This window comes from Macaca thibetana, chromosome 6 (genome assembly GCF_024542745.1).
Source record: "Macaca thibetana thibetana isolate TM-01 chromosome 6, ASM2454274v1, whole genome shotgun sequence".
Classification (NCBI taxonomy): domain Eukaryota; kingdom Metazoa; phylum Chordata; class Mammalia; order Primates; family Cercopithecidae; genus Macaca; species Macaca thibetana.
Window position 1 is genome coordinate 37,962,973 of NC_065583.1, and position 23,391 is coordinate 37,986,363.

Here is a 23,391-nt window from a genome sequence, read left to right on the forward strand (position 1 = left end):
GGCAGGCAATGCTGATCAAGTTCTTGTCTAAAGTCTGTGTTGACACCATTAGAGACACCAGAGGTTGAGAAAGCAGCAAAAAAAAAAAAAAAAGAAAAAAAGAAGAAAGAGAGACAGAGCGAGATCTTGAGCTATTAGTTGTAGTCCTGTTCTGTCACTAGCTATCAGCATGACTCTGTGAGAGTTACTTAACTTCTTCAAAGCTTAGTTTCCTCATTTGTTAAAGCAGAGGGTTTTTCAGGTACTTCAATTGCCATGACCTGGAGGGTCAGGCAGGTAATTTAAATACGTGAAGTCAGCGGCAAATCAGGAGGAAGTACAAGCCACTGAGAGCATGAGCCTCCTGAAGGCATTCAAGCACAGTTCTTCCTGAAACACAGTACCAGCCAAATGAAACAGATCTGCGGCTGAATTTAACCCAGGATAGACTTTCTCTCGGGGTCCTTCCAGCACATAGCCAAAAGTTTTAGCGTTTGTTAGCCATTGGGCTTCAACATGTCCATTGCATATCGGTATTAAACCGGAATCAGGAGGAGATTGAGGAGACCCAATAGAAAATGTTGATGATCTCATTCCTGTTACTTAAACTGGGAACAAGTGGCAAGTTGCTGAGCTTCCCACAGACTAGCTGAGGACACAGTGCCAAAGAGGAACCTGCATTCTTTTCCCTAAATGTAATGAGGCTGAAAAAAGATTCTGAAGATGTAGAGTTATTTTGGTAGAGCTTCCAAGAAGACTCTGATGCAAGGTAATGGGAAGGGGGGTTGAATCATTTATTTTGTTCATTTTGCTCTATCAGTGGGGGAGAGGGGGCTTAAGATTTTAAATAAAAGTTGATATGATAGCTATCATTATAAAAATGCATGGTTTGGGTAACATCTCCAACCCTTTAATGGGAAAATTCAGTTATTCTGTATTTCCAGGCATATGGTGGTTCCTCAATCAGCTGTTTGATTATTAATTTAAAGCATTCATTCTCAAAGTGTGGCCCTTGCGCCAACAGCATCAGCAATACCTGGGAAGTTGTTAGAAATGCAAATTCTCAGACTGTACCTCAGATCTACTGAATCGGAAACTTGTGACTGGCGTCCAGCAACGTGTGTTTTAATGAACCATCCAGGTGATTCTGATGCTTCCTAAAGTTTGAGAATCACTGGTTTAATATTGTTAATTGGAGCCACTGGCTAGGTCATGGGTCTGAGCAATGTTTCAATTCTGACATTATGCCATGTTCCTCATATTTATGGGTATTTAAGTCATTCATTTCCAAGTATAATGGGTCCCCTAATTAATCAGTAGAGAGTTGATCTGGATGCCAAAATCAAAAAGATACAATTGACTAAAACTGTCATTGAATAGAATTCATGCACGTTCTTCAGGTAAGTGAAGGGTCATTCTTGTTACGTATTCATTCCTTTTTAGTGCTTGTTGATTACACATGTTTTATTCTGTAGTATCGGGTTAAATGGTTTAGAAGCATCCTGTATAAGCAGTAATTTGATGTTCCATGACTTCACTGTATAACCCTTTATATAACATCTTAAGTCCATCATCAGGGGAAAAAACCAGCACACTCTCAAATAAAAGGGACCTGTCACTTAATTTTTCTCTGAGCATAGCAGTGGGGATCATGTCATCAGTTTCTTTGCATGCAGGAACAATGCATCTCTGCAGTATGCGGGTTTGTTAATGCCTGTTATTTTGAGATGATTACATTTTTTTTGCTTGTTAATATACAGTTCTCTTGTGATCTTAAAAATGTTTCCCATTAGTCATCATTGTTCTCATATGGTACCTGAAAGAATTAACCATGTCCACTATATAGACATGGTTAATCTACATTGGTGTTCATTTCTGAGACAAGAAGAAATGCTTAGAATTAGAACACAATGTGGGCTACTGCCTAGCAGTGATTGATTTGTGAGGGCTTATAAATTGGTTGCTAGGCTTTCCAAGTGACATGCAATAGGAAGGGAAACTCAAAACACAGGAAATATTTTCTCCCATTTATTCCAGGGTGCCTTGTACTGAGATCTTGAATTTAGGCTGTGTCTGTTCACTGCAAATGTTTACACGTCCTCTCTTTTGTCTCTGAAAACCACATAACACCAATTATTTTTTCTTTCTCTATATATAAACATGCAAATAGCTTATGTAATCAAACGTATGTGTGCATAAACTGATTACTTAGAAAGTTAACAAGCCCTGCAACCATTTTTTAGTGAATTATTATAAATCATCCTTGATTTCATAATTCTCAACAAAATGATCAAACTTCATCAACATTCATGGGATCTGCTGAGTCTCCTCTTGGTTTTTTAGCAGATTGGCTGGTCTATTAAAAGTAAGACTTGATTAAAGTTTTTGAAGATTATTGCAGGCCCACTCTTTCCTTGTCGTTCATAGAATACTTAGCACACACACCTAATTGGCAGGTGTTTTCTACGAATCTATAATGTGTGAGGCAATGCACTGAGCACAAGATTTTTGGCAGTGACAAGATTGAGTATGCCCTTCTCCTGACTAACCGGGGGTGTAGTAGAGACCACTAACTAGTCGCCAGTGTTCATCTCCTCTTCTTCCTGGGTTTACATTTTGCAGCCTCCTTTGCTGCTGGGTGTGGCGTGTGGCTGAGTTTTGCCAATGAGTAATGTAGGGTATGAGTACTCGTGGGATGTGTCATTCTACCCTGGCCCTAAAATGCTTCCATGTACCCATCTCCACACATGCTTTCATGTCCCCTACACTTCCCTAACTAGTTTGCTGGGAAGAAAGACATTGAAAAAATAGCAAAAGTGTTTGAGAGGTAAGAAGGTGAATGATCAGACATGACCTTGTATATAGGGACCTTGAGGTCTCAAAGTCCTCAGAAAGAAAAAAAAAATTCATTTGGCTTATTTGTTGTTAATTGTTATGAGTTTTACTTAAATGAGGGGAGACTTCAAAAGAGACTAAGCTGAGTATAGTGGAGACAAATCCAACAAATTAAGAAATGTGAGATTATGTAGACTAAGAAAATTGGTTAATTTCATTAATTCATTTGTATTAACAGAAGGACAGTGCTAGGACACAAAAACCCATGCAAGCATCTTTTGTAGTCTTAGGCCATGTGAGAATAACTGCAGTTACTTATGTACACAGAGTGTGCAGCTCCTTTCCCTAGAGTCTTTGAAAACTTTAACTATGCCATGTGAAATACGTACTTCAATAAGGAGGATCTTTCAGGAATGCTTTGTTCCCATATATAATTTGATCATTTAGGGGTTGCTTTGAACAGTGATATACAAGGGGGAAGGTGTTGAAGTGAGTGCAGTCTGCCAAGGTATAAAGGGGTTCATTGTCTGTAGATAACTTAAAAATGATAATAAACCCAACTGAAGGTTAGTCTGCTTATTATTACTATGCACCAGCAATTCTAAACAATGCCAGTGACTTAAAAAAAATACTATTTCCACCAGGGAAACCTCCTGGTAGAAAGGGGTTTATACAACCTGCTACCTTTTCTCCCCAACCTAACTTGATATACCACTAGACACCTTAAGGTATCTATTAAGGGCAGTTTTCGATGGCTTTCAGCATAACGAGATATTCTGCAACCGGAAATATTATTTAATCATAGAATTTTTAATAGTGCATTGCCCAGGATAGTAAATCAGAGGCTATTTTTTCTGGCCTGGGAAAAAAAAAAAAAAAAAAAAAGTGGAACCAGTGACTTCAGGAAGGCTTCAAGCAAGCACTTGTTCTTCAGATTTTTAAAAGACCTGAGCAATATAATGTAACAAAGAAGAGGAAGCATTGGATAAAGGGGAGAGCAAATTCCAAGGCTAGCTAAGTGAGCCAAGACTGCAGATGACCTTCGGTAGAGTCTAGTGGAATATGACAACAGCTCAGCCAAGCTGGTGTAGCTGGCACAGGACTCAGGTGGCAAGTGTCCAAATGTTCTGTTGTGTTTGGAAGTTATCAGGTCCTCATGAGTGTTAATGTTACATAGTCAAAGCACTGGTTTTACAAAAACTACCAATCTGCCGTGAATAACTAGTACCATAGTTTGGGACAGGGAAAAAAATTAGATATCCAACCATGGCAATTCATATGGAACACATGATCTGTGTTATGGTTCTGAGTTTTATAAGTGATGACTGCAGGGCCCCGTTACACCACACAGTGCTTGGTCATCTAGCTTGCAGTTGTGTGAAGCAATCCTGATTGTGCTGACCTTCCAACGGCAGTCTGGGCTTAGTACTACTGGGGGCATGTAGGGCTCCAAATGCTGAATACCAAGCCTTAGATGATCAGTTTTATCTCTGCCATTACCAGTTTAATATTGCATAAACTGTTGATTTTGACCATCTCTCTTACCATAATTGGACCTCATTGAAATAAGGTGTCATTTGAGACTGACGCCTCTTTTTTGTGCTGACCCAGATCAAAGAATTTGCAAAGAGGGATTTGAGAGGGAGTATGACCACCAGGTTCAGACACATAAGAAAGTTAAGGAAACGAGATGATATTGAGAAAAATGGGCATTCAACACCTATTTAAATCATGGAAACTGTGTTAATATCTAAAGAAACCTCATTTGCCGTGGCATAAACAATAATCATCAAACCTCAACAAGAACAGAGAAAACATTACTGTATTTCTCATCCTTGAACATTGATCATTATTGGTCCTCAGCGAGCTACAATTTTGGGCGTGCTGCTATCATGAATAGCCACTGCATCGTTATATTGGCCAATTTCAACAAGGTAAATATCAGTAATGAAAGTAAGCTTACTTCTAACATGGTCCTTCGCCTGTTGCAAAAACATATTGCAGTTCTTCAGAGTAAATGTAAGATGGAGTGAACAGTTGTCTAATCTGTTGTTACCTTTCTTCATCTGAGACACAGCATTAGAACTTCATTGGCAGGGAATTAAGAGAAACTTGCCCAACAAAAGCTCTGTGCAAATTCCCATCCCTTCTGTGCCAACCAAACAGAACAATGTTTGTAGAAACCTTTCCTCTTGAATTTTTAGTGTGGTTCCAAAAGCCCAGGCAGGGAGGATAAACCACCCAGGAAGGACACTGGGGGGATGTGGTGAGGGACAGCATTTCTTATTAAAAGGAAGCCAGCATGGTAAATGGGCCCTACAGATGAGCTAGAATTGCAGTTCTACCAAAATTTCTGCTGATGGGTCCAAGGATCCCAAAATCTTAGGTCAGCTTCTTATGCTAAGAATTGAGAAAGCCCTTAGCACTCAAACGCTCTAAGCAGCCAGACTTGTAAGTGGAATTTTAAACATACTTTTTGCAAGTTGCCAAAACCTTCATTTTTCTTTTAAAAAAATCTATTAAGCTAAATCTTTTCAGAAGATCACCATTTCTTTTAGCGTTGCTGAAATTTTTTTAATGTGTCTCTTGGAGGCATAAACAATCAATGCAGCCATTAATTTGGAGGCCTTTCTCTCTGACAGTGGTGCAAATTGAAAACTAATCATTCGAAAGACGTTCTGACTAATCAGGTCAGGGGGAGAAATGAATAGTGTTCCTCATAGCCCAGCTAGAGGCTTGCCTTTTTTTTTTTTTTCCCTGTGAGTTTTAATTTAAGAAGATAAAAGTTGGGAGAGAAAAAAGGACAGAATATGCCAGTACTGCTTTTTCCAATGACACTTTTAAAATCTTCCCAAAATATAATATTTTTATTGGTTGTAAATATCTGAGGGCCCTTTCAATTTATTTTAGCCCCATTTTCCTTTTGTTTTATATTACGACACATATATATTTACTTTTTTTCCCTTTGGAAAGTTTCATTAGTTTGCTACACATGAGATTTATTTAAGTGCTTTTCTCAATGTCTGAGGCTATATTATTCAATTGCAGAACTGGTTTTTAAGTTTAATAGTTATTCAGATTTGCTGTCCCCAGTAATCAAGATATGGTCAAGGAATTCCCTTGCATAGAGAAAATGCTTTGAAAATGCTTTTACATTTTCTCTAATAGAACTAAGGTCTACCTTTCATCCCAGCTCTGGGTGTCCTTTTCTGGTTGGTGACCAAGGGCCAACAGAAAGAGAAAGGGAGCCTTAATGACGTTTTATAGAAAACTAACTATATCAAATAAACTCCACAAGCTAGAGTTTGGAGTCATATAAAGCATTTTCTAAATTACTCAAAGCGTCATTGATTTGAAAACTCAGACTGCATTCTTAAGCATCACAGTCAAACCACAGTATCACCTAATCTTTTGGATTAAGGAAATGCCTTATGGAGTCAAAAGTAGTATAACCTCTCCTTCAACAAAACATAGGGGTTGGAGGAAGGTACAGGAGCTGCTACTATTTGTAGTCCAATGGCTCACTGAAACTTCAGAGCCCCCTCACTACACCACCATGCCAAAGCACTTTCACCCAAGACCCTTGCCGGCCCAGTGGAGCACTTTCGCCTGTGGCCCCACTGCCACCCCATCGGAGTGCTTTTGCCAGCAGCTACTGATGGAGCACGATTGCCAATGGAGAGGGAGCACCTCGGCCCCCTCAGTGCAGCCAGTATTTGACATCGAGAAACCAGAGAACAAAGCCACAGACCAGTAGCAGTCCCTCCCAGAGTTAAAGCAGGCAGCCCGAGAGTGCCGAGCTGAGCCTTGGACTTTGAAGCCAGTCAGCTAAACCCAACTTATACCACTGTCAAACCTTCAAGGGCATTAAAGAATTTAAAAGCTTCAAACCAGTAATGGTGTGTTAGAGCAAAAAATGTGAAGAACGTAAAAGCTAAAAGCCCCATCCAAAGGACAGCAACTTCAAAGGTTAAAGGAACATCAACCCACACAAATCAGAAAGAACCAGTGTGAGAATTCTAGTAACTCTACAATTCAGAGCACCCCTTTACCTCCACATGAGCCCACTAGCTCCCCAGCGATGAGTCTTAGCCAAAATGAAATGACTGAAATGACAGATACAGAATTCAGAATCTGTATGGCAAAGAAGCTCATCAAGATTCAGGAGAAAGTTAAAACTGAATCCAGGGAATCCCATAAAACTATTCAAGAGCTGAAAGACAAAATAGCCATTTTAAGAAAGAATCAAACTGAACTTCTGGAATTAAGCTCCCAACAAGAATTTCATAACTGAGTCAGAAGCATTAACAGCTTCTGTTAGACCAAGCTGAGGAAAAAATCTCAGAGCTCACAGACCAGTTCTGCAAATCAACTCAGACAAAAATAAAGAAAAAAGAATTTTTAAAAGTAAAATTGTGGGCTGGGCATGGTGGCTCATGCCTGTAATCCCAGCACTTTGGGAGGCCGAGGTGGGCGGATCACGAGGTCAGGAGATCGAGACCATCCTGGCTAACATGGTGAAACCCCGTCTCCACTAAAAATACAACAAATTAGCCGGTCATGGTGGCGGGTGCCTGTAGTCCCAGCTACTCGGGAGGCTGAGGCAGGAGAATGACGTGAACCCAGGAGGCAGAGCTTGCAGTGAGCCAAGATCACGCCACTGTACTCCAGCGTGTCTCAAAAAATAAAATAAAATAAAATTGTAAAGGCACAGTGTCTCACATCTGTAATCCCAGCACTTTGAGAGGTCAACACAGGTGGATCATTTGAGCTCAGGAGTCCAAGACCAGCCTGGGCAACATGGTGAGACCACATCTTTATCAAAAATACAAAAATTAGCTGGGCATGTTGGTGCACACCTATGGTCCCAGCTACACAGGAGACTGAGGTGGGAAGATCACTGGTGCCTGGAAACTCAAGGCTGCAGTGGGCCATGATTGCACTAATGCACTCCAGCCTGGGCGACAGAGTGAGACCCTGTCTCAAATAAATGAATAAATAAAATCTCCAAGAAACATGGATTACATAAAGAGACCAAATCTGTGACTCATTGCCATTCCTGAAAGAAAGGAGAGAGAGTAAGCAACTTAGAAAATATATTTTAGGATATAATCTGCAAAAATTTCCCCAATCTTACTGGAGAGGATGACATGAAAATTCAATAAATACAGAGAACCCCTCTGATATACTATTAACGATGACCAGAGAGAAAAGTCAGGGTTTTTTTTTGTTTTTTTTTTTTTTTTTTAGACGGAGTCTCACTTTGTCACCCAGGCTGGGGTGCAGTGGTGCGATCTCGGCTCACTGCAAGCTCCGCCTCCTGGGTTCAGGCCATTCTCCTGCCTCAGTCTCCTGAGTAGCTGGGACTACAGGCATCCACCATCATGCCTGGCTAATTTTTTTTTGTTGTATTTTTAGTAGAGACAGGGTTTCACCATGGCAGCCAGGATGGTCTCAATTTTCTGACCTCATGATCCCCCCGCCTCAGCCTCCCAAAGTGCTGGAATTACAGGCGTGAGCCACCACGCCCAGCCTGAGTCAGGCCATTTATAAAGGGAACCCTGTCAGGCTAGCAGCAGACCTCTTGGCAGAAAATTTACAAAGCAGAAGAGACTGAGGGCCTATTTCCAGCATCGTTAAAGAGAAGAAATTCCAACCAAGAATTTCATATCCTGCCAAGCTAAGCTTCATAAGTGAAAGAGAAATAAAATCCTTCTCAGACCAAGCAAATGCTAAGGAAATTTATTGCAACTAGACCAACTTTACAAGAAGTCCTTAAGGAAATGCTAAACATGGAAACAAAAGAATGACACTTGCTAAAACAAAAACACATTTAAGCACATAGCTCACAGACACTCTAAAGCAACTATACCAATCAAGTCTACAAAACAACCAGTTAACAACACAATGAAAGAATCAAAATCTCACATATCAAAACTAATCGTGAATGCAAACAGTCTAAATGCCAGCACTTAAAAGGTATATAGTGGAAAGCTGGATAAAAAGCCAAGACCTGGCTGGGCGTGTTGGCTCTCGCCTGTAATCTCAGCACTTTGGGAGGCTGAGGCGGGTGGATCATTTGAGGTCAGGAGTTCAAGACCAGCCTGGTGAGACATGATAAAACCCCATCTCTATTAAAAATACAAAAATTAGCCAGGTGTGGTGGCACATGCCTGTAGTCCCAGCTACTTGGGAGGCTGAGGCAGGAGAATGGCTTCAACCCAGGAGGTGGAGGTTTCAGTGGGATGAAATCATGCCATTGCACTCCAGTCTGGGCAGTGGTGCGAGACTCTATCTCAAAAAAAAAAAAGGCAAGACCCAACTGTCTGTTGTCCTCAAGAGACCCATCTCACATCTAATGACACCCACAGGATTGAAGTAGCAGGATGGAGAAAGATCTACCATGTAAACAGAACACAAAAAAGAGCAGTAGTCACTATTCTTATATCAGATGAAACAGACTTTAAATGAACAGCAATTAAGATAGACAAAGAAGAGCATTACATAATGATAAAGGGTTCAATTCACCAAGAACACAGACCTACCCTAAGTATATACACACGCAACATTGGAACACTCAGATTCATAAAACAAGCTCTTCTCTAACTACAAAAAGACCTAGACAACCACACAATCATAATGGGAAACTTCAATATCCAGCATCCCACTGACAACATTAGAACATTGAGGCAGTAAACTAACAAATTCTGGACTTTAACTTGACACTCAACTAATTGGACCTAATAGACATCTACCTAATATGTCACCCAAGAACTGCATAATATACATTCTTCTCATCTGCACATGGAACATATTCTAAGATCAACCAAATGCTCTGTCATTAAGCAAGTCTCAATAAATGCAAAAAAAAAAAAAAAAAAAAAAAAAAAGTCATACCAAGCACACTTTCAGACCACAGTGCAACAAAAATAGAAATTCTTATCAAGATGACCTCTCAAAACTACACAAATACATAGAAATTAAACAACTTGCTCTTGAATAACTCTTGGGTGAACAATGAAATTAAGGCTTAAATTAAAAAAAAAAATTGAAATTAATGAAAACAGAGACATGACCAAAATCTTTGGGATGCAGCTAAAGCAGTGCTAAGAGGAAAGTTTATAGCATTAAATGCCTTTATCAATAAGTTAGATTTTAAATTATCTAATATTTTACCTACAGGAACTAGAAAAAAACTGAACCAACCCCAAAGCTAACAGAAGAAAAGAAATAACTAAAACTAGAGAAGAACTGAACAAGATTGAGGCTCAAATCCATACAAAAGATCAACGAAACCAAGAGTTTCATTAGAGTTAAAAGAATAAAAAAGACTGACAGAATGCTAGCTAGACTAAAAAAGGAAAGATCCAAATAAGTCCAATCAGAAATGACAGAGGTGACATTACAGCCAATTCCATAGATACACAAAAGATCTAGAGAAAATGGATAAATTCCTGGAAACAACCTCCCAATATTAAACCAAGGAGAAAGTAAAAACCTGAACAGATCAATAACAAGTTCTGAAACTGAATCAGTCATAAAAAACCTGCCAACCAAAAAAAGCCTTGGACCAGACAGATTCACAGCCAAATTCTACCAGAGGTATGAAGAACTGGTACCAATCTTACTTAAAGTATTTCAAAAACTTGAAAAGAAGGGGCTCATCTTTAATTCATTCTACAAAACCAGCATCAGGCCAATACCAAAATGTCAGCAGAGACACAATGAATAAAGAAAACTGCAGACCAATATCTCCAATTAGCATAGACACAGATATTTTCAACAAAATACTAACAAACTGAATCCAACAACACAGCAAAAAATTAATACACCACAATCAAGTAGATTTTATTCCTGGGACAAAGGCTGGTTCAACGTAAGCAAACCAATAAATGTGATTCATCACATAAACAAAATTAAAAGCAAAAATCATGTGATTATCTCAGTAGATCCAGAAAATGCTGTTGAAAAATCCAGCATCCCTTCATGATAAAAACACTTAACAGACTAGTCATCAAAGAAACATACTGCAAAATAATAAGAGCTGTCTATGACAAACACATAGCCAACATTATACTAAATGGGCAACAGCTGGAACCATTCTCGCTGAGAACTGGAAAAAGACAAGGTTGCCTACTCTCCTCACTCCCATTCAACATAGTACTGGATGTCCTAGCCAGAGCAATCAGGCAAGAGAAAGAAATTTAAAAAATTCAAACAGGAAAAAAGAAGTAGTCAAACTACTTGTATTTGCTGATGATACAGTTCTATACCTAGAAAACCTTAAACACTCTTCCAAAGGGTTTCTAGAATTCATAAACAATTTCAGTAAAGTTTCAGGATACAAAAATCAATGCACAAAAATCAGTAGCATTTCTATATACAATAATGTTCAAGCAGAGAGTCAAATCAAGAACACAATCCCATTTTACAATAGCCACAAAAAATGAAATACCTAGGAATACAGCTAACTAAGGAGGTGAAAGATCTCTACAAGGAGAACTACAAAACACTGCTCAAAGAAATCAGAGGTGATACAAGCAAATAGAAAAACATTCCATGCTCATGAATTGGAAGAATCAATATTGTTAAAATGGTCATACTGCCCAAAGAAATTTATAGATTCAATACTATTCCTAACTACCAATATCATTTTTCACAGAGTTAGAAAAAACTATTTTAAAATTCATGTGGAACCAAAAAACCCAAATGTCCAAAGCAACCCTGAGCAAAAAAAGGTGGAGGCATCACATTACCTGACTTCAAACTATACAACGGTAATCAAACTAGCAAGGTACAGGTATAAAAACAGACATGTAGACCAATGGGACAGAATAGAGAACCCAGAAATAAAGCTACACACCTACAACCACCTGATCTTCAGAGATGACAAAAACAATGGGGAAGGGACTCCCTATTCAATAAGTGGTTCTGAGATAACTGGCTTGACATATGCATAAGAATGAAACCAGGCCCCTATCTACCTTTCACCCTACACAAAATTAATTGAAGATGGATTAAAGATTTAAATGTAAGACCTCAAACTATAAAAATCCTAGAAGAAAACCTAGGAAATACTCTTCTCGACATTGGCTTTGGCAAAGAATTCTTGGCTAAGTCCCCAAAAGCAATTACAGCAGAAACAAACATTGACAAGTTGTACCTAATTAAATTAAGAGCTTCTGCCCAGCAAAAGAAACTATTAACGAAGTAAACAGACAACTTACAGAATGGGCAAAAATATTCACAAATTATGCATCCACCAATGGTTTAATATCCAGAATCTATAAGGAACTTAAATCAACAAGCATGAGCAAAGGACATGAACAGGCACTTTTCAAAAGAAGACATGCAAGCAGTCAACAAACATATGAAAAAATACACATCATTACTAATCATCAGAAAAATGCAAATCCAAACCACAATGAGAGGCCATCTCATACTAGTCAGAAAAGCTATTATTAAAAAGTCAAAAAATGACAGATGCTGGCAAGTCTGTGGAGAAAAGGAAATGCTTATACACTGTTGGTAAGAATGTAAATTAGTTCAGCCACTGTGGAAAAGCAGTTTTGAGATTTTTCAAAGAACTTAAAAAGTAGAGCTGCTGTTTGACCCAGCAATCCCATTACTGGATGTATACCCAAAGGAAAATAAATCATTCTACCAAAAGACACATTCACTTGTATGTTCATCACAGTGCTATTCACAATAGCAAACACATGGAATAAATCTAGGTGCCCATCAATGGTGGACTGGATAAAGACAACCTAGTATATATACATTGTGGAATACTATGCAGCCATAAAAAAGAACAAAATCATATCCCGTGTAGCAGCATAGATGCAGCTGGAGGCCATTATCCTAAGTGAATTAACACAGGAGCAGAAAATCAAATACTGCATGTTCTCACAAGTGGGAGCTAAACACACGCATGGGCATAAAGATAGGAACTATAGACACTGGGGAGTGACTATAGGGGGTAGAGAGGAAGGGAGGGAGATGTGGGCTGAAAAACTACTTATGGGGTACTGTGCTCCCTACCTGGTTGATGGAATCATCCATACCTCAAACCCCATCATCACACAATACACTCTTGTAACAAACCTGCACCTGTACCCCCTGAATCTAAAACAAAAGTTGAAACTATTCAAAATGATAATTTTTTTAAGTTCAGACTGACAAATATGAAGATTAATGTTGATTTCTAAAACATTTTTGAGCCACTAGGTCTTAAAATTAATTTCACTTACAAAATCAACCTTTATTTTCTAAGTTGGAAATAACTTCAAAGCCTAGGATTTGTGAGTTTGTGTAGGAGATGTTTTGGCTATGAATCTCTATTCTTGTTCGCAAACATCAGGAGAGTTTATTTCTCAGTCCCTCTCTAACACGGTGTGGCTGCCAGTGTTGGGCTCTTGTATACAGTCACATCTTTGGTCTCATTGGCATCTGTCCTGTGATTGAGACTGTCTATCACAGGTTGAGAAGCTGTGATGATTAGTAGCAATTCTCCTAGTACCACCTCCTATGGATGTGTAAGTCTTTACAAAGTGTATGTACCACCTGTTTGACACTTTTGCTGCCTTAGGGTGGTAATTTTGTCACTTAACCTCATTGATGGTGAAGATGACATGAGCTCAGCAACTCCCAGTGATGAAAGCAGCCTGCAGGAGTGACTGCAATTCTCCAGCTTCTCTGTCACTCACAGTGACTTCCAGCTCTGGAATATGCAGCCAGCCTCCTAGACTCCACCTTGTGTGCATTACACACTCTCTCTTTGTTCACCTAGAATTTGTGCAATCCTAGAGGCAGGATTTTATTAGCTTGCCTGCCATTCAACAGTGTGTACTCCTGTTGGGCCGAGTTCATACTAGATGATGTTGGGGCAACTGAATTCCCTAAGTGCCTAAGGTAACCTTATAATTTATAATCCAAACTAGGACACTTTTGAGCAGGGAAAAGGCTAGTGTTAATAATGATGCTGAAACAGTAGCCTAGGACTTCTCTGGGAAACCCAAATTGTACTGTGCCCCTACTTCCAACCTATGTGTGGTTACTGTGTGCCATATACAGCTCCCTGAACCAATCAGCCGTGACCAATAGCATGCTGATTACAACTAAAAAGCTTATCAGCAGCTAAAAATACTTATGGAGGAAGAAACATGTCTGGGAAATTCACTATCAAGGGGAAAACCTGGACAGGAACCCTAAGACCTCCCTCATCCAATCAGTTGTCAAGTCTTGCTGATTCTGCCTTCTAAAGATCTCAGGTCATTTGTTCACGTTCCTCTATCCCCAGTATCTTCACTTTGGTTTCTGCCACCATCATCCTTCCCTTTGAGTATTGCAATAGCCTCCTAAATGTTTCCCTGTTCCAGTCTTGCCCTCCTCTAATCAGTGATCTAGAGAGAAGATAGCAATGTTTTCTGAGGCCAAAGCCATGCACTCTGCTAGGCACAGGGTATTCGGAAGTGAATGTCCAAGTCAGGGTCACTCCAATGTACTTACCTTCTTGCAGCAGAGACAGAAAGTGAACGAGTAAACTAATAAATAACAATTTCAGACTTTGATAAGAGCCATGGAAATAAGCAAGAGAGAGGGATGATAGGAAGAAAAGGTGGCAGGGAGGAAGCTTCTCTGGGAGTGATTTTGCATCAGATTTGAAGGATGACACACGATAGTCATGTTGAAGGTCAGGGAAAGGGCAGCCCAGGAAATGTGAAGAAGGATGTAGAACACCCTGAGAAAGGATGCATTCAAATGATTTCGTTTGTTTGTTTGGTTTTGTTTTGAGACAAAGTTTCACTCTTGTTGCCCTGGCAAAAGTGCAATGGCACAATCTTGGCTCACCGCAACATATGCCTCCTGGGTCCAAGCAGTTCTCCTTCCTCAGCCTCCCGAGTAGCTGAGATTACAGGCACCCACCACCAAACCCAGGTAAATTTTTTTGTATTTTTAGTAGAGACAGGTTTTCATCATGTTGTCCAGTCTGGTCTTGAACTCCTGACCTCAGGTGATCCGCCTGCCTTGGCCTCCCAAAGTGCTGGGATTACAGGCGTGGTGAGCCACTGCGTCTGGTCTGTAATGTTTTTAAGTAGCAGAATGAAAGGCCTCTGTGGCTGGCAGTCAGTAATCAAGGGGAGAGTGGTTTGCAATCAAGTTGAAGTGCAGGCAAGGGCCAAGTTACCTGGTGCCTTGTAGGCTAAGGAGTTTGGATTTTAATTCTAGGAGCAACGCAAAGCCTTTAAATAGTATTAAGCAGAGGAGCTAATTGAACCAATTATCTTTTTTAAAAACTGACTTTGTCTTCTGTGTGAAAAATAGGTTATGGGTAAAAGGGACATTGGTTACAAGCCTGGAGTTCTCATTCAGGCGGGAGAAGATGATGGCTATGGGAATGGAGTGAAGCTTTTTAAATTTTATCATATTGGTGGCATTTGTGATTACTTAGATAAATGTTTAATTAAACTTGCATCTTTCAAATCTATCTCACACTCCTTTTATTATCATCTTGACTGCACAATTTGTGTCATACATTGTGTATGTCATTCAGTGTTTGTCAAAGTATTCTTTCTTTTTTTTTTTTTTGACAGAGTCTCGCTGTCACCCAGGCTGGAGTGCAGTAGCACCATTTCCGCTCACTGAAAGCTCCACCTCCTGGGTTCATGCCATTCTCCTGCCTCAACCTCCTGAGTAGCTGGGACTACAGGTGACGGCCACCACACTCGGCTAATTTTTTTTTTTTTCTATTTTTAGTAGAGAGGGGGTTTCGCCATGTTGGCCAGGATGGTCTCGATCTCCTGACCTTGTGATCCACCCGCCTCAGCCTCCCAAAGTGCTGGGATTACAGGCATGAGCCACCGCACCTGGCCAAAAGTATTCTTTGAGAAACAGGTTTTTGGCCAAGCACTGTGATTCATGCCTGTAATCCCAGCTCTTTGGGAGGCCAAGGCAGGTGGATTATTTGAGATCAGGAGTTTGAGACCAGCCTGGCCAACATGGTGAAACCCTGTCTCTATAAAAATACAAAAATTAGCCAGGCGGTGGTGGTGCATACTGTAATCCCAGCTACTCAGGAGGCTGAGGCAAGAGAATCACTTGAGCCTGGAAGGTGGAGGCTGCAGTGAGCTGAGATTACACCACTGCTCTCCAGCCTGGGTGACAGAGTAAGACCTTGTCTCCAAATAAAAAAAAAAAAAAAAAAAAGAAAAAAGAGAAAAACAGATTTTTGATTTATGTTTTTTTGTATACATTTTTATGCCAGTCAACTATGAGGTATTTAATTTTAGAGATGGTGTACTGAAAGTCTAGAAATGCCTATAGATGTCTAGAAAATCTATCCCAGTGGATCTCAAACTCAGCTCCTGACACTGATTTCGATAGAGTGTGGGAAATCCTGGTGAGTCTGCTCACAGTCTCCAGTGGCAGTGGTGGTGGCTTTCTGATTGCCAACACAGAGAAGAATGTATTAAATTTTGGAGTAAATTATTGAGCGTTCCAAAGCAAAGGAACTATGCTTTTCAGTATCTGGTGAAATGAGGTGTCATCATGTCAGAAGGATGGCTGTGCGTGCGGAGGTAGATATCCATCTATCTGTCCACTCATCCAGGCAAATGCTCAGATACACAAATTCATGCCATGGGGAAGGCGGCTATTGCATGTAGAGGCTGTGAAACAACGTAGAGTCCTGCTTCTTTCCATTATTTAAAAAGCTAAAACCTCTATTCTTTTTATATTTGCTAGTTCTCTCCAAAAGTGGTGATAGTTAACTTAGTTGACTGAATCCTAGTTTGAACCTGTTTAAGAATTGGGCATTTACTTATTTGCAGAGCAGCAGAAATGCTTTTCTGAACTCTCTTGATATATCACTCTGTGCCAGGAAGACACATGTAATTCAAATGTGTCTGGGCCCATTTCAGCATACTGGCTGTCGGAAGTCTGCAGGAGGAAATACCTTCTTGATTAAATTCTCCAAGGCTGACATTTTTTGCTGCTCAGCCTGCTGAATGATTTCACATGTGGTTTTTGCAGAGTCAGAATTCTTCAGTGATGTACAGGACAGTTTTTTTCCTGGCAGCATGAAGTTCTTTTGGCCACCAGCGTGGGGAATTTATTTAATGTATGAATAAGGGGCAATTTTAGTTAGAAAAAGAGACTTACCTTTTGGTCATTTAAAATATATTTTAGGTCAAATAATCATGATATAAGGAAAAACTTTGCACCATCATTTAATGAATTTCAGGTTTTTGCAAGGGTTCTGCTCCTATTCCCCATTTTTCTTCCTAATGAATGGCTCTAGAATAGAGTTGTGAATGATTTACAAACTTTCATACCCAAGTAGCCCCCTAGAATTTTGCCTTTTTATAAGTGCATTATATTGACCTTACCTGCAGATCATTTCCTTGAACTGTATTTTTGCTAGATGTGGCCCTGGGGAAAAATATAGTCAAACAAAAAACAAAAAAACAAAAAAACCACGGTCCTGTTCTAGACCCACCCAGAATGATATAATAGTAAGTATTTTCCATATTCAACAGTGATACTGTTTTGAAAACTCACAGCCGGTTTGAGTTTAGTTCAGTTCAATGTTTTCTTTCTGTTTTGGTTCATAATTTCCCAGGGGCCTACTACTTCTGTGCTTAGCTTGAAACGTAGTGTTCTTCTAGCAGAGAATGCTATCTGGTATATTTAAATCAATTAGGGGTCCTGAATGAGAAGCTCAGTTATAGACAAAGATAACAGATTACATTTTTATTAGGAAATCGTGAGTTATTAAGAATCTTTTTGTAAATCGAAGACAAGAAAAAAATCTCATTTGTTGCCTGGGCACTGTATTTTGACTTGAACCACATCATTTCACTTAATTCTCTGAGAAACATTGAGTTGCATATTTTTATCCCTGTGTCAGTTGTTTGTGGCTCTGCTACAAATAAGGTGACCAACCCAATCAGGACTTACGGGTTTTCCTGGGACATACTATTTTCAACGCTAAAACCAGGACAAGTTGATCACCTTAGGAATTACCCTATTAGTGGCCTAAAACATAATCATTTCTCACAATTCTGCAGGCTGGCCTAGTAGGGCTTCTGGGGGCATCACTTGGGCCCCTTGTGTGACTGCTTGGTGGAGTCTGGATGGGGTAAGATATCTGGGCCTCAGCAGAGATGGTTGGGCCTCTCCTTCCATTGGGGTCTTTTGTTCCAGACTTATTTACAGCCTGGAGGCCTCAGGGTTCCAAAAGGGCAAGAGTAGAAGCTACAGGGTCTCTTGAAACTGCTCAGAAGTCACACAATGTTACTTCCCCCACATTTAGTGGTCAAGACACAGAGGCAGCCCAACTGAAAGCAAGGGGAAATAGAATTCACCTTTTAATGGAGGGAGTGGAGATTGGACATTTTTCATCCACCACAATCCCTGTTATATACATTAGTATTCTGAGATTCAGTAAATTTATGTAACTTTTCTAAGACCACACAGCTCCTAAGTGGCAGATCCAGGATTTGAACCTAGGTCTCTGTGCCTGAAAAACCCATGCTCTGATGCTTCCAGATGTGGTATAAATATACTATCCCAGCATCCGATAATACAGGGAGCAACTGGGCATTTTCTTGCTGTTCTGGGAGGGGGTAGAAGAAATAAGGGTGGAGAAGGAAGAAGGAAAAGAGAAGCAATGATCTGTGACTTCTGGACAGCCCCAAGTCATAGAAATTCGTCCAAATTTGTTTTGAGACTATAACTCATACTTGCCCAATTCTGTACAATGTGTTTGAGCTCCTGCTGTCCTCCCACCCCTACTTGAGTACAGCCTTATTCCCCAAAGTAAATGCTTCCAAGGGCCTCAGATTTATGTTCTTCTTGGCCTTGATGCTTATCTCATGCTCTTAGACACTATTCTCATGTTTGTTCTACCGAAGCATTTGCGTCCCCTCCTACAGTTGAGAGTTTGAGAGACAGTTGTGTTCAAAGTAGGCTAGTCCCTGAGACCTTTCAGGGAGTCCATGGAATCAAAGCTACTTTTACAGTTCTCAAATATTATTTGCTTTTTTCTACTCTCATTCTTTGAGTGTAAATTGGAGTTTTTCGGAAACTACATAATGCGTGATACTGCAACAGGTTGCAGCAGAAGCAGATGAGAATTTCACTGTTTTCTATTAAGAAAGACATTAAGAAGATTTGAAGAAAAATTTTTTTTATTGTTTTTAGAAAATAGTTATTTTTCATTTAAAATGTTACATATGTTAGCATGTAAAAGTTTTTATTATAATTCTAAATGAATTAATGCACAAATATTTTTAAAGTTTCTCAGTTACTTCCTATTAAGTGAACTGTCTATTAATAAAATGCACATAAGCTTAAGCTCCTTGGGGTTCTCAAAAAATTAAATTTAAGATGGATGAAAGCAAAAAGGTTGAGAATGATTTTCATCATCATTTTACTAGCTGCCATTTTCTGAGCTCCTATATTTTTCTGCACGTTCTCATTTAATCCTCACAGCAACTTTATCTGGAAAGCATCCCATTAATCCCCAACTCCCAGAGGAATGAACTGGTGTACAAAATCATTAGTCACAGAGCTAGTGTGCTGGAGAGCTAGAATTTGAAGGCAGTCCACCTGACTCCAAAGTTAAACTGAGAAATAAATAATCTCCTTCCATGCAATAATATAACTGTTGCTTTTCTGGACCAGAAGAAAGAGATGCACAGAGATCTAAAGGACTTGCATGAGTCATTTGAGGTGGCTTGGGCAGCCAGCAACCATGACTTTCTGCTGGCCTGTCGCATGAAAAGCTGACTAGTCACAGCAACTTGTCTTTTTGAAGTGCAGTTTTGTGAAAAATAAATTCCTTCATATTCAAGTGCTGTTCTTAACCTAGTAGTGGTTTCTGTTCCTCTTATAACAAGCATTTGTACTAACTCTTTATGCAAACTCTGAGTACTCAACAAAAAAGAAACATTTGTTCATCCAATTATCACATTCCAAACTGCAGAAATAAATGCTTATTGCCTTAAACAAATTTCCCAATTACTTTAGCGATCAGCCTGTGCCGTTTGTTTGTTTGGGTCTAATTGGTAATAGTAAAACAACATTTGCTACCACCTATTGAGTACTTATGTGTCAGACACTGAAAGATAGACTTCATAGACTTTATAATCATGATACCCCTGCATCCTCAAAAGAATCGCTTGAGGCAGACAGTGGTGTTATCCTCTCTACATTACAGATAAAGAGATGGGGCTTATAGAAGTTAAGCTGCTTGCCTGAGGTCACCCAGCTAGTAAGTAGCTGACTCAGGAATTGAACCAGGTCTAGGTTGTTCCCAGGATCATGTTCTGAATCATTATTCTCTGCCAGCCCCCTTAAAGACAATGTCAATTTGTCTATGGAAAGGAAGTCTCCAAAGTAGACTTGAAGTAGCCCAGATAAATTAGGCAAGAAACAAATGCTATTTTACCTTCAAAGATTTTAAGGAAAAACCAAGAGATGGAACCCACTCATGTAATGAGAAAACAGATGCAATCGTTTAATTTTATCCTTAACCCTTCACTCATACCTCACAGTTAAAAGTATGCAGGCGAAAGGCATAAAAATTGTTCTCATCTCTATCTGGTACAATGCAGAGATATTTTAAGGTGGCCAACAATGCCATCTGAGTTTTGATTTTAATTGTATCAGGCATGCCTTCCTTCTGACGGAAGGCACCATCCTTCCTTTAGTTTTAAAGTGTCATGATCATGTCCACAGTGTCAGAGGTGATGGGAAAGCTGAGGCTCCAGATGTGTCAACAACAGATGCACGCACTGCTGGAACACTGGAAAAAGAGAGTGGATAGGATTTCCCTTAGGGCTACGCTCCAGGTGCACTAGGAGAGGACGAGGACAATATTCTCTCATGATGTGATTTATTTTGGATGCTGAGCTAACCAGGTGCTTTCATCAGGAGTTCCAATGGCAAATTTTGGCTTTAACAACCTTGACAACTTTCTGATTCCTGATAAGCATTCAGGTTGCAGCTACTGTTGTGAAAACTTAGAGTCTTGGCACAGAAAAGGATCCTCTCTGGTCCAGCCTCTTACATAATTTGAATAGCACTTATAAATTGTGCTTGAGCCATGATGCAAAGGAATTCAATATACTGTTAAGACATATCTGACCAGAGCAGCTTGTTGTTGCTTAGGAACCTCATCTTAGAGACACGAAACAGACCATTTTTGCCATTCTACATCTATGCACTTAATTATCTCCACCCTAAATTAGCTTCAGAAACACAAAAAATGAATGAATGTGTCCAAATCTGGATAATGTAAGCAGATGACCAGAAGGTGGAGGGTTGTGTGCGTGGACTTCTCCTCTGCTGCCTTCTGCCTGCTCTGATCTCCTGTCCCAAGAAAGCAATTAATTGATCAAAGCATGCTGCATCAGTAGTGCTTTCTGGCCATTGTTTTCAACACAATGATGCCTAGGAGTATCTCTTTGGTGCTCTGTTATTTGAGCAATTTTATTGAGCCCCATAATTCTTTGGAACTTTTAGGTACTTAAAACTATAATCAAAGGCAGAATTTATGCAGTCATCTGGCTGCTGTGCTAGATAATAAGATCAGAGGTGGATTCTTGTCTGTGTCACTTTAATGCCTCCACCCCAAGTGCCTTGCAAATGGTGAATAAGTAAATAATGTTACAAATTGTAACATATATGAGCTCTTACTGTGTGTCAGATAGTACACCAAGGGATTTATCTAACTCCTTTAAGAGGTAGGTATTACTGATATCCCCATTTTGCAGACTAAGGAGTACAGTCCAAGGACCAGTTCCCCAGCTAGTAGGCAGTAGAGGCCATGAATTTAACCATTAGTACTACATTGTTTCCAAATACTTGCTGACTGAACAAGGATTTTGTAATTTTTATATTCTCCCTGTCTTTCTCCCTCTTCCCCACTGCCCGGCCCCTCCATGAGTCTCAGCTGTCGGCCTTCCTTTTTTTCTCTGAATTAACTGGCTGGCTTAGAAGAGCACAGGGAAATCGTTTTCTTGTTCACCTCTGAAGTCCTTAGTTACTTCCAGGTTTGTCAGTTGTTGTACAATCATTATTTTATGCATAGCAGCTCATCCGGATTCTAAAATATGCGCTCATCTCTTTACCAGCACTCATGTCCAAGTCCATTATACCTGGGGACATTTCAGTTTTGTTTGCTTTTATTACTTTGCTCTTCTATTCCTGAAGTCAAGATGAAGTGGCCTTGTTCACCTTCCTATATCCCTTCTCAGGTGGAGGGAGCCTGTGGGAAGTCAGGCTTTTTATTTTTATTTTTTAAGTTTAGTTTTGTTTTTGTTTTGGAGCCATGAATAACATTTTTCAAATTCTGTTTGCTAATTTCAAATCTACTTAAATTCTTAAGAACTGGCAAGGCAAACATTTCTTGGTCCCAGGCAATGGCTTTGGGGAGGAGCTTGGGGCACATTCAAGCCAGGGTAATAAGGAAACAGAGGAAGCAATGGAGAGTAGGTAATACAGATACAGAAAACTCTAGGCCAGGCGCAGTGGCTCACGCCTGTAATCACAGCACTTTGGAAGGCCAAAGTGGGCGGATCACCTGAAGTCAGGAGTTCGTGACCAGCCTGGCCAACACGGTGAAACCCCATCTCTACAAAAAATACAAAAATTAGCCAGGCGTGGTAGCGCTTGCCTGTAATCCCAGCTACTTGAGGCGAGATTGTGCCACTGCACTCCAGCCTGAGCAACAGAGTGAGACTTTGTTTAAAAAAACAAACAAAAAAACTCTAAACTGCACAACATTTCAAGGAAAGCCTGGAGCTGACCCGTTACTCTCCTTGGTTGCCCCATGGCACACACATGTGCAGATACCATGAGCAAAATTCAAGGTGATCGCTAACTCCAGAAACCTCATCTGAGAAAACAGGACAATTCTTACCCACAGTGGCAGCCATATGACCTGACCAGTTACTTAAACCTCTATTCTTTCCCCTGTAGAAAGGAAGTGGTTAAGGGCTCTACATCACAAATCTGTCATGGGGATTAAGTTAAATAAAATGTGCAAAGCACTTAGCATGTTTTCTGGTCCACAGCTCACAAAAAAAGATAGGAACTTTTTCTCCTGCTGGCCTGCTCTACCATTTCCAAGCATGAGAGAATCACATCTGTGGGTTTAGGCACTACCCCTTGTACTCTTCTGAAGAGTATTTTCAAAGTATTAGTATTTAAGTATTAATATTAAATATTAACATATTGATATTGAATATTAAAGTATTCAAATATCTGTGGATTTAGGCACTACCCCTTGAACTCTTCCCAAGAGTATTTTTAAAGTATTAGTATTTAAGTATTAACATGTTAATATTGAGTATTAAAGTGTTCAAATATCTGTGGGTTTAGGCACTGCCCCTTGTACTCTTCCCAAGAGTATTTTTAAAGTATTCCTTTAATATATTATTGCACATTAATTTATCAGCATTAGGATATGAATCACTAAGTCTCCCCTGGAGTGAAAAACAAAAGAGTGACTATCATTTATTGAGTATATATTATATTCCAGGCAGCAAGTTAAACACTCTGTGTTCAATA

The 23,391-nt window shown here is 39.7% G+C and overlaps 1 protein-coding gene across 3 annotated transcripts in view; it reads left to right on the forward strand.

The window, feature by feature from the left end:
- The first annotated feature begins 411 nt into the window (after nucleotides 1-411).
- The window catches only part of NR3C1 (nuclear receptor subfamily 3 group C member 1), a 456,865-nt gene continuing 433,885 nt past the window's right edge, over nucleotides 412-23,391 (forward strand). For 2 of the 3 annotated variants that reach the window (XM_050794919.1, XM_050794920.1), the window contains exon 1: nucleotides 412-748. The gene's annotated coding sequence lies outside the window, so the exon portion shown is untranslated. The remainder of the gene's footprint in view (nucleotides 749-23,391) is intronic. The other variant, XM_050794921.1, reaches the window with a different exon arrangement.